Source organism: Callithrix jacchus, chromosome 9 (assembly GCF_049354715.1).
Source record: "Callithrix jacchus isolate 240 chromosome 9, calJac240_pri, whole genome shotgun sequence".
Taxonomy (NCBI): Eukaryota; Metazoa; Chordata; class Mammalia; order Primates; family Cebidae; genus Callithrix; species Callithrix jacchus.
In genome coordinates this window covers 129,194,403-129,206,184 of record NC_133510.1, presented here as the reverse complement: position 1 = coordinate 129,206,184, position 11,782 = coordinate 129,194,403, and positions in this window count along the sequence as shown.

The following is an 11,782-nucleotide window of genomic DNA, read 5'->3' as shown; positions in this document are numbered from 1 at the left end:
AAACTGCATCACAGGGTTCCTCATCCTCCTAATTGGAGAGCATCGCGATGGATGGTTTCACTCACCCCTGCATGATTGCCTTTTCATAATCTTCATGCACAAGTCACTGCACCCTTAGTACCTAAGTCTCTGGCAGAAGAGCAATATTCAGTTAGAGTATTTAATAAAATGTAGACACTATTTGTGAGATTCCCTCTGAATAGACCTCAGTGATTTTTCTCCCTCAGTTATAATGACTGACTGAGTTCAGGATTCCCCCAGATGGTGAAAGTTTAAAAGCTACCAACAAAACTCTACACCATTCCCAGATATTCATGAGGGGCTCCTTGTATTGAGCAATTTGTGATAAATCTGGCACAAATCTGGGAGCAGAGCCAAACAATATAATGAAAGTGACACAGTGATCAAAGGAAACTTGGAGTGACAGAAGAGCTTTTTTCTTATTTCCCTTCATTTGCTGAGAAGTCCTGTTAGAATCACTGGGCAGATTTCAATGTGAAATGAAGATTAAAATAAGCAGAAGCATATTATCCACATACCGGTAAGATAAATTGCTGATGACTGAAGTGTAAACCTGGGTGCCCTGAATTGATGATCTCTGTGGGTTTTGTGTGCCATTTGTAAATAGCATTATCTCAAATCCTCATCTTGGATGTGGGGTGATTTCTTTTCTTCCATTGGGCAACAACATGGCTCTTCCAGGTAACTAACTGGCTACCCAGAGAACACCACTGTTTCTGAATTCTAGGAACCAGAATTTGGAATGGAAGCACAAAATTGTAGTCTTCTTCCAAGTCTTCATGAAGTCCAGTCACATGAATGAGAGCCCCTTTTTATGTTTTCCACTGAGGCATTCTCTTCTATCTCTTCTCACAGTTGTCCGTATAGGTCCAGACCCAGGTAAAGAGAATTTAATTGATGAACTCCTCCTTAGGGAGCCAGGGCGAACACTTAGCCAGAAAAAACTTTGGGTAATAATGATGTGTTGATGTAGGTTCATTGATTGTATCAAATGTCCCACTGTGGTGAGGGATGTTGAAATTGGGGTGGTTGCATGTGTGTGGGTACGGGCGTAGATGACAGTTCTCTGTACTTTCCATTCACTTTTTCTGTGAACTTAAAAGTGCTCTAAAAATATACTATATTAATCTAAAAAAAAGATTTGACAATGTCTTGTGAACTAATATAAAAAGTGGAGACTAGTCAAAACTTCAAAAATGTAGGAAAAGCTGGGTGCAGTGGCCGATGACTCTAATTCCAACACTGTGGGAGGGCTATCCTAGGAGAGAGGACTACTTAAGTCTAGGAGTTCAAGACCAGCCTAAGAAAGAAACTGTAACATAGAAATGGCAACATAGAAAGACCCTGTCTCTACAAAACAAATTTAAAACAATTAGCCTAGCATAGTGGCACATACCAGTAGTCCTAGCTACTCAGGGGCTGAGGTGGGAAGATTGCTTGAACCCAGGCTCCAGTGAGCTGTGATCACACCACGCACTCAGCCCGAGCTTCAGACTGAGACTCTATCTAAAAGACACCAAAGAATATAGACTAGAAGGAGACTTTCTCGAGAGGTGTGTGGGAGAGGAAGAAAAATTACTCTGAAAAACACTATTTGACATAATTTTCTCATTTTTATACTTGCAAGAACCATCATGACTACAAAGATTCCCCACCTTATAAGAATTATTCATTCACTTGCTTACTCCCTCATTTACAAACAGTTTTTGAGAAGATTCTGTGTGTCAGCACTCTTGCAGATACTGAGATCGTTGAGGTGAACAGAACGGATATGGCCCCGCCCTCAGGCAGGTGCATTCTAATGAGAGAAGACAAGAAAACCAATCCATAAACAATAGTTTAGATGCTTATAAGTGCTGTTGCAAGTACAAAACTTGGAAATAGCTGTGCAAAGACTAAAAGAAGAGAATCCCAAACAGATGGAAAGAGAAGTGCGAAATTTCTGAAGTTGTCCTTACCTTGGCATGCTCACGAAAGAGTAAGGCCAGTAAGGAGTGTGCCAAGCACTGAGCTTTGCATGCACTATCTGATTAAATACTTCCCCAGTCCTAGGCAACAGGTATTACTATTATCCTCATTATGTAGCTAGAAACCCGAGGCACAGTGAGAGAGGCAGAAATCTACAATGCTTTTCATACGTAATGAAGGCAAGAGTTGAATTTAAACATGTACATCACCACACCTAGGCAGCCACCTTGCAGTCAACTTCTCCATGATGTCAACTTTAGTCATCTCTGCTCCATGCTTAGCCACCCCCATGATGTCTAGCAGACCCAATATCTTAAAAACTATCTTCCATAGCAAAGACGCTGCTATTAGAGAATGAAATGGGTGCTGGACATTAGTATAAAAATTTGGCAAACCAAGGAAAGAGTGGTAATGGGCCTAGAGTTATGGTGACATAAAGAGCCATTCCCACTGGAAGAAGCACTTGAGTCCTTTCTCAAAACTAGTCAGTTTTTTTTTTTTGGTCTAATATCACAGTCATTTGTACTGTTACACATGACAAATCTGTATCTTCAAAACCATTTATCTCCTCAAATATCCCTGAACAATAAATGACACTGGGAGGCATGATGGTGGCTTTTGTCTTGCAAATGCCCCTCACTTGGTGAGTTTCAGTGCAGCATGGCCACTCGGGAGGAGATAAGTTACACGAAAGTCAACACTGCCCCGACAATTACTAAAAGGATAATTTAGTGACAGAAAGGGGCAGGTGTGTACAGAGAAATCATAATTCAGCAGTGGAGAGCAGTGTGTTAATATTTTGAAATTATTCAAAAGCAGATAATAGGAAGTGATTGGACTAAATTCTTTTCTGCTTCCTTCTTTTACTCTCTCCCTTAATTCCGTGCGGGGTAAACATTCCCAAGCTCCTTTGTTCGCCTAAACTTTGGCACCCGGTGTACTGAATGGATAATTTTCTGCCACACATTAGAACGTTGTCTATCTGACCTGGGTTTTTATTATCTAGGTAACGTATTTCCCATTTTCTTAATTTATGGCAGAATATGGCAATGAAGGCTGAAGAGTGAAAGAAAGAGACAGTCTTTTTAAGAAAAACTGTTAGAGTGGTACAATGATATAGCTATAGAATTCTGATGGTGTTGCCGGGCGCGGTGGCTCACGCCTGTAATCCGGGCACTTTGGGAGGCCGAGGCGGGCGGATCACGAGGTCCAGAGATCGAGACCATCCTGGTCAACAAGGTGGAACCCCGTCTCTACTAAAAATACAAAATTAGCTGGCCATGGTGGTGCACGCCTGTAATCCCAGCTACTCGGGAGGCTGAGGCAGGAGAATTGCTTGAACCCAGGAGACGGAGGTTGCGGTGAGCCGACATCGCGCCATTGCACTCCAGTCTGGGTAACCACAACGAAACTCTGTCTCAAAAAACAAACAAACAAACAAAAAAACTCCATCTTTGCCCGGCGCGGTGGCTCACCCAGCACTTTGGGAGGCCGAGGCGGGTGGATCATGAGGTCAACAGATCGAGACCATCCTGGTCAACATGGTGAAACCCCATCTCTACTAAAAATACAAAAAAAAAAAAAAAGTTAGCTGGGCATGGTGGCGTGTGCCTGTAATCCCAGGTACTCAGGAGGCTGAGGAAGGAGAATTGCCTGAACCCAGGAGGCGGAGGTTGCAGTGAGCCGAGATCGCGCCATTGCACTCCAGCCTGGGTAACAAGAGCGAAACTCCGTCTCAAAAAAAAAAGAATTCTGATGCTGCTTCAGGTTGCCCGGAATTGGCAATCACACTTGTTCTTCTGCCATCCCCACTTGGCGATGCATCTGCCAAGTTGCCTTTGGTTTCACGAGCCGTGTGTTTCCAGAGTGTTTTGAGTTAAATATCATAAGAATCCAGCAGGGCTTTTAGGAATTCCACATGGATAAAAAGACAAATATTGGGTTCACAGCTGCCAAAGGAGCCAAGACTTGAGGGTCCATAATCCTGAAGAACAAGGAGGAACTGAGAAGTAAACGCTAGCCTCCAGCTTTGTTCTCAAAACATTGCCAGGTTCTAAACCACAAGGGGAGGGTGCTGCGCATCTCAACAGAAAGCTGCTGAAAAAGAAGCAGATCAAAGTTCAAAGCACTCTCAAGGTGCTAAGGAGGCAAAACTGGGGAATAGAAGCTTGCCAATTGCAAATGTGAGAGCATCTAATGATGTAGCCTGAAATATATATGAAGCAAAACTGAGAACTAAAAGGAGATACAACAATTGCAGATATATGGAGAGAAACTTGAGTGCCCATTTTTTGATGAAATAAATATGCAGTTATTACCAGACAGGTGCTCTGGGATCCAAGACCGGGTTTGTCTGACCCCAGACCTGAGACATAATGACGCTGAGGGTTATTTTGCCAAGTTTACATTCTCTTCAGCTCTTTAATCTCCTTTGTTCTCTAACCTGGGGGTTCCTTTCCTTAATTTTCATTTTGTGTTTTTGAGATCACCCTCAGTGAGTGGTTCATCATCATATCCCAAACAACATATTTTATAGCTCCTGACACACCGTGAACATTCAGTAGTATTTGCTGAGTGAACGCCATCAATGTCTCATGAAAATAATTTGTGAGGGTAAAGTCAGCATTGCTTTGTAGTCTTTGGGCATTTAGGCCTGTGGTCTTTGGCAAGAATTCTGAGCACTATTTTGGAGTGAAGTGAAAGATAACACATCTGATATTTTTATTTATTTATTTATTTATTTATTTATTTATTTATTTTAGATGGAGTCTTGCTCCATCGCCAGGTGCCAGGCTGGAGTGCAGTGGCACGATCTCGGCTCACTGCAACCTCCGCCTCCCAGGTTCAAGCAATTCTCCTGCCTCAGCCTCCTGAGTAGCTGGGATTACAGGCATGCGCCACCATGCCCAGCTAATTTTTGTATTTTAGTAGAGATGGGGTTTCAGCACGTTGGCCAGGATGGTCTCGATCTCTTGACCTCGTGATCCACCCGCCTTGGCCTCTCAAAGTGCTGGGATATTTTTAAGCTGTAGTCAGTGCATATGCTTTGACCACTTCTTGCTCCATTCATTATTATCCTGATGAACTGCCTATATCCTAATCTACAACCACTTTTGGCTAAATTATCGAATTATGCAAGTTATACACATCTTTCCAGTTTAAATGCTTCTCTCTCATGTGCTCATTTGTCCATGATCCATTGTCAAGAACATCTTACATTATCTATAATGTTGATATAGAAGAAAATGGGTGATGAAAAATGAGAACACATGGACACAGAAAGGGGAGTACTAAACTCTGGGGTCTATTGGGGGGAAAAGGGGAGGGCCAGTGGGAGGGGGAGGTGGGGAGGGATAGCCTGGGGAGAAAAGCCAAATGTGGGTGAAGGGGAGAAGAAAAGAAAGCACACTGCCATGTGTGTACCTACGCAACTGTCTTGCATGCTCTGCTCATGTACCCCAAAACCTATAATCCAATAAAAAATTAAAAAAAAAAAAAAAAAAGAAAAAAAAAGAAACTGTGATTCAAAATTAAAAAAAAAAAAAAAAGAAAATGAAATCATTAACCTCAGAGCTAAATCTCTGGAGTCCTTTTTTTGTACAAGCATGTTCCTTTTTTTTTGTACATTTGTGAGTCATAAATTTATCCCGTTACAGCCAGGTGCAGTGGCTCAAGCCTGTAATCCCAGCACTTTGGAAGGCCAAAGTGGGTGGATCACCTGAGGTCAGGAGTTCGAAGTCAGCCTGGCCAACATGATGAAATCCATCTCTACCAATGATACAAAAATTAGCTGAGCATAGTGTCACGTGCCTGTAATCCTAGTTACTCAGGAGACTGAGGCAGGAGAATTGCTTGAACCCAGGAGTCGGAGGTAGCATTGAGCTAAGATCACACCATTGCACTCCATCCTGGGCAACAAGAGTGAAACTCCATCTCAAAAAAAAAAAAATGTATCCTGTTACTTAAACTAAATCAGTTAGAATATTGGTATTCTCTTATTCAGCCGCTTAATCAATAGGTCAATCACTCACTAAATAACTTGTATAATTAGTTAATTGAGCCCCAAATGGTTGTGGATTTGGAAACAATGAGTGGAGTTCATCTAATGTACCTTATCTGAGTATCAGTTTTGTGATAACATGTAATCTTACAATTGGTCTACAGTATTTTCTAGTAGAGATACGTTATGGATTAAGTGATCATTTTCATTCAAACTCAGAAAATCAAAAGCTGCATTTAAGGGATGGCAGCATTGCATTAAAATTCGATGACTGCTTCCCAGTAATGGATTCTGAAACCCTTTAAGTGAAAGTACTTGATATTCAGTTTTAAGAAAGGTAAGAGATGGATAAACTCCGAAGCCATTTTCTCAGAAGTGGAAGTGATTTTTAGTTTTAAAAATTAATAAAAACAAACTATATGGGCACAAAAAAAGATTACCCATTTTCTCAATTTTAGGAGAGGAAGCATATGAGAATATAAGAGAGAACACATATGGCCCATTGTTTTTGAACTTCCTCAAAGATTTCCTCTCACCTATCTTTTCTTGTTTTCATATTAAAGGCAATTCCGAGGAAAAGTTTGGATTTAGGGATGTATAAATTAGCGATTAATGTACGTTCACTTTTCTCTCATAAACACTTCCAGAATTTTTCAGCCAACAATTTTATTTCTGCGAGATATTCAAGTTGGTTGATTACTTTAAAATTTATATCTCATTATTATGTTTTGGGGACAAACAGAATATATGAAGACGGTGATGACAAGATTTGTTATGAGACAATGTCTTAACGATTGTCTTAACAATGTCTAACTTAAACGATAAAACCCTCAGGAATTAAGACTGGGAAGTGTGTAGATTTACAATGTGGTTGCACTATATTGTGAATCTGTTTAATGCCACTGAATTGTTTACTTTAAAATAGTTAATTTTACGTTACATGAATGTTACCTATTTTTTTATTATGCTTTAAGTTCTGGGGTACATGTGCAGAACGTGCAGGTTTGTTACATAGGTATACATCTCCCATGGTGGTTTGCTACATCCATCACCCCGTCACCTACATTAGGTATTTCTCCTAATGTCTCCCTAATGTCTCCTAATGCTCTCCCTCTCCTAGCTCCCCATCTCCAACAGGCCCCAGCATGTGATGTTCCCCTCCCTGTGTTCACGTGTTCTCATTGTTCAACACCTACTGATGAGTGAGAACATTCAGTGTTTGGTTTTCTGCTCTTGTGTCAGTTTGCTGAGAATGATGATTTCCAGCTTTATCCATGTCCCTGCAAAAGACCTGAACTCATCATTTTTTATGGCTGCATAGTATTCCATGGTGTATATGTGCCACATGTGCTTTATCCAGTCTATCATAGATGGGGATATTGGGTTGGTTCCAAGTCTTTGCTATTGTGAAGAGTGCCACAACAAACACATGCATTCACGTGTCTTTATAGTAGAATGATTTATGAACCTTTTGGCTATAAATACACTGTACTCTTTTTAATTGGATCTAATGTTATTTTCTTTCTTTTTAAAATTTTTATTTGTTTTTTTAATTGACACATCATAATGGTACATATTCATGGGCTACATAGTGATGCTCAGTACATGTAATGTATAGTAATCATATCTGGGTAATTTTGTACCCGTTAATAAATCTCTCCCTACCCCTCGCTTCCTGTAGTCTTTCTAGCCTCTGCTATTCTTGGTTCTAGTTCTTACCTCTATGAAATAAACTTTTATTTTAGCTACCACATATGAGTGAGAACATGCTGTATTTAACTTTCTGTTTCTGGCTTATTCTGCTTAACATAATGTCCTCCATCTAGCCAAGTAAGCTCTCCATGCTCCCACTTCTTCATTTATAAACGTTTCTCAATGTCTAACTAAAACATTGTTATGATGAGGTTCAATTGTGATTTAATAGACTCCAGCATTTGTAAATTATAAAGCATTACAGAAATGCTAGCTGCTGTGTCTGTTTCTGCTCACATTGTTCTTGATAGAATTATCATCATTTCTGCTTTTAGCTGAACTATAGGAAACTGTCCCCCATGAAGCAAGGAAGGGATTGTGCAAGCTATTTCCATCCATTGAGAAATACTTAGAAAAGAGTATGCAACTAAGTTGGCAATTTCCCCTCTATCTGTGTTGATTGCATGCCCATTATAGCAGAATTCATGAAGACCATTGTCCTCTGGGTTACATAGTTCCTTCTCTCCCTCCGGATTCACGTTTCACCCTTCCCGGCCCTCCCCTGTGCTCTGAAGACTGACCTCTTTGTACAGCATCACCTGGGTTTCCTTTCTTTAGACTTCTGATGAGGTTTAGTCCCTCCACCAGCAGAATTGTGGAGGGAGAAGAACACAGAGATGGGGATTTATTTTGCTTACTCCCTCACTGCTGGTCATGTTTGGTGATGTCCATTCCTCTGGGGAGACCCATAGTAGCACTGGATGGCCATTCTCCCATGGCCACCATTCTCATGGGGTGTGACAAACTCTCCCACTTCTGCCCTTCCAGCCTTCATGTGAAGATGGCTCCACTGGAGAAGTTCCCGTGTGCTGTGCGTCCTCTCACCGGTTCCCTTCATTTTGTCCTCACCTATTAGAGTATTCCCTGTGTTAACTCACTCCAGTTACTGTCTTTGAATGTGCTACTTGTTTGGTGCCATTCTGACTGATACACCTTCCCTAACAATATTCACAGGCAACATATGTGTGGTCATATGAATTCGGTGCCATTATTATGAACCATGGTTTATACGTGAGGGACACGAAGCCCAGTGAGATTAAGTAACTTGCCCAAGGTCACACGGCTCGTAAATGACAGAGTTGATATATGACCCGAGGCAGTTTGGCTACATAATAAAAACTTAAGGGCCAGGCGCCGTGGCTCAAGCCTGTAATCCCAGCACTTTGGGAGGCGGAGGCGGATGGATCACAAGGTCAACAGATCGAGACCATCCTGGTCAACTTGGTGAAACCCCGTCTCTACTAAAAATACAAAAAATTAGCTGGACGTGGTGGCGCATGCCTGTAATCCCAGCTACTCGGGAGGCTGAGGCAGGAGAATTGCCTGAACCCAGGAGGCGGAGGTTGCGGCGAGCCGAGATCGCACCATTGCACTCCACCCTGGGTAACAAGAGCGAAACTCCGTCTCAAAAAAAAAAAAAACTTTAACCCTTATGCATTACTGTCCTAACGGGTAAAATTGTTATTGGTGCTGCTTCCAAATTCTTAAATGAGGGTTGTTCAGGCCAACGACTTTTCCCCTTGCACTATCAGTGATGGGATTTATTGTACTATTTCGTCTTCATTAGTCACTATTAATTGTGAGAAGTGCTTACTCAAAGTCACCAGCCAGCGTCCCCCCAGTCACCCAGTGATACCTTTAATGAGTCTAGTAAAATCGCCCTCTCGCCACATCTAATCTGCCCTTGTTAACATGCTATCGGCGTGTAGCGCCCAATTTCCTCTTTTCCAAACACTGTGAAATGAGGCAGGAGCAGCGATGATCTGGATACAATCAGAGTGGGTTATACAACCTCATTTTCAGATTAGTAGGAATGACAAAATACTTGGCTACACCACCAGACTCCCCTATTTTAAAATAAAAAGAGGAAGATCTGTCTCACATTTATTGTGTGTTAAAAGTGACCTTCAGTCTGCATGCATGTTCGGGAGTCTGGGATGGGGTTTAAGACACACAAAAATGCTAAAGGGAAACAGGCACTGGTCACCGCTCTGGAATTTTCTGGTATAAATATGAGACACATGCGATATTGTAAAATAAGTAACACTGTTTAAAACGACTTGACTGGGGTCCATTTGGTCACATGCTTAGGTTTAATAGTGACTATCACATATAAGAACTTACTACAGGCAGTAGACTATCCTAACGTTTCACATAATTCATTTAATCCTCACCAGAGCCCCATGCAGTAGGCACAGATAAATAGACCCATTTTGCAGATAAGGAAACTGAGGCACGGAGACATTATTTAACTTGAATAACCTCAGGATTATTTGACTGACTCCAACGTCCAGGCTCAGATCCCTTTCTTACTTTCCATTCGGTTTCAATGATGGCTCCTGGTTCATCATTATCAGTTGTGCTATGAAACTGCTCAAACCCATGTAGAGACACTGTCCCAAGTAACCAGTAGTGCGCCATCAACTTGAAGTGAAATGACCAGGAACAAAATTCTCCTTAGCTTCCCTAATGTGTGTCAGGCTGTCCCTAGAATTCACATTCCTGGGCTTCTGAACAAAGTTCTGAACTCTCAGATTCAACTCCCCTGTAAGAACATCAAAACCAAGCAGGCTTTGAAATATTTTCCTTCCAATATTTAGAAGAAAATGAAAGAAAGCAAAATCCTGAGACAGGCATTTCAGAATGTGGGCTCCTGAAACCAGCCCTTGAAATACTTCCAAGAATGCCAGCCAGAACAGAAAGACCACTGGTACCCTTCCCCAAAACATACTCAAAACATCCACAGGTGGCCAGATGGTACCACGACAGTCAAGGCTTCCCTGAGGGGCCCCAGGATGGGAGAAGGTGCCAGGGTTCTGTCAGAGACAAGCCTGCATCTGCCAGTATAAAACCTTTCCCAGCTGAGTCAGGACGATAGTCATGGGAATGCGTTCCTGTCTCCTACCGCCTTTGCTCAGATGTGTGCCTCATGTCCAAGACAGGACTTACTGCAAATGCCTTCACAGCCATCAGGACAGAGACGGAGTGCCCAAGGTCTGCGCTTTGCTTTTCTCATCAGAGGAAACTCCATTAGAGTTAGAGAGGCCTACAGGATACTGATTTTCCTCTTTTTTTCTTGGAAGAAAAAACTTTTCAACGTTATTTTAATTTTATGGAGGTGATGATGCCAGAAGTAACATTTGCATACTTATTATGTGCTGATCCTTGTGTTTCTAATTATATTTATTTTCTCATTTGATAATATAATAGCCTAAAATAGACTGATGGGAGAGGGAGAGAGAGAGCGAATAGATAGATGATAGATAGATAGATAGATAGATAGATACACACACACACGGAGAACTACACATACACAAAAAAGAAAGAAAGAAAATAATCTGTAATTCACCCAAAATGACTACTTGCAATTAATCTTACAATTTTCTTTTTTGCCTGTCATGGTCTGCAATCTCATGTACATATGTGTCTTCCCAGATGGACATCGACAACGTTCTCAGAAAACAACAATAGTCAAAAAATTCCGGGCCGGGCGCAGTGGCTCAAGCCTGTAATCCCAGCACTTTGGGAGGCCGAGGTGGGTGGATCACGAGGTCAACAGATCAAGTCCATCCTGGTCAACATGGTGAAACCCCGTCTCTACTAAAAATACAAAAAATTAGCTTGGCATGGTGGCGCTTGCCTGTAATCTCAGCTACTCGGGAGGCTGAGGCAGGAGAATTGCCTGAACCCAGGAGGCGGAGGTTGCTGTGAGCCGAGATCGCACCATTGCACTCCAGCCTGGGTAACAAGAGCGAAACTCCGTCTCAAAAAAATTCCCCCCACTTCTAGAGTTTACTGCAAAGAACCACCCTTCCCCGTGTGACTTAGATAAAATTTACAAATGACCCTCTTGTTTTCCCATGACAGGGGCAGACACACATCCTGCAAACTCCCGTTCATCGTCTGATAAATGATTATCCAAATCGTTTGACCCCACCAACTAGTCTGGGTAAAACTTCCACTAATTTGACTTGATCAAACTTTAGGCAGGTTTCTCTTTTTCCCCAGGGTCACAAAGTTTGGCTCACTTTTAAGCATTAG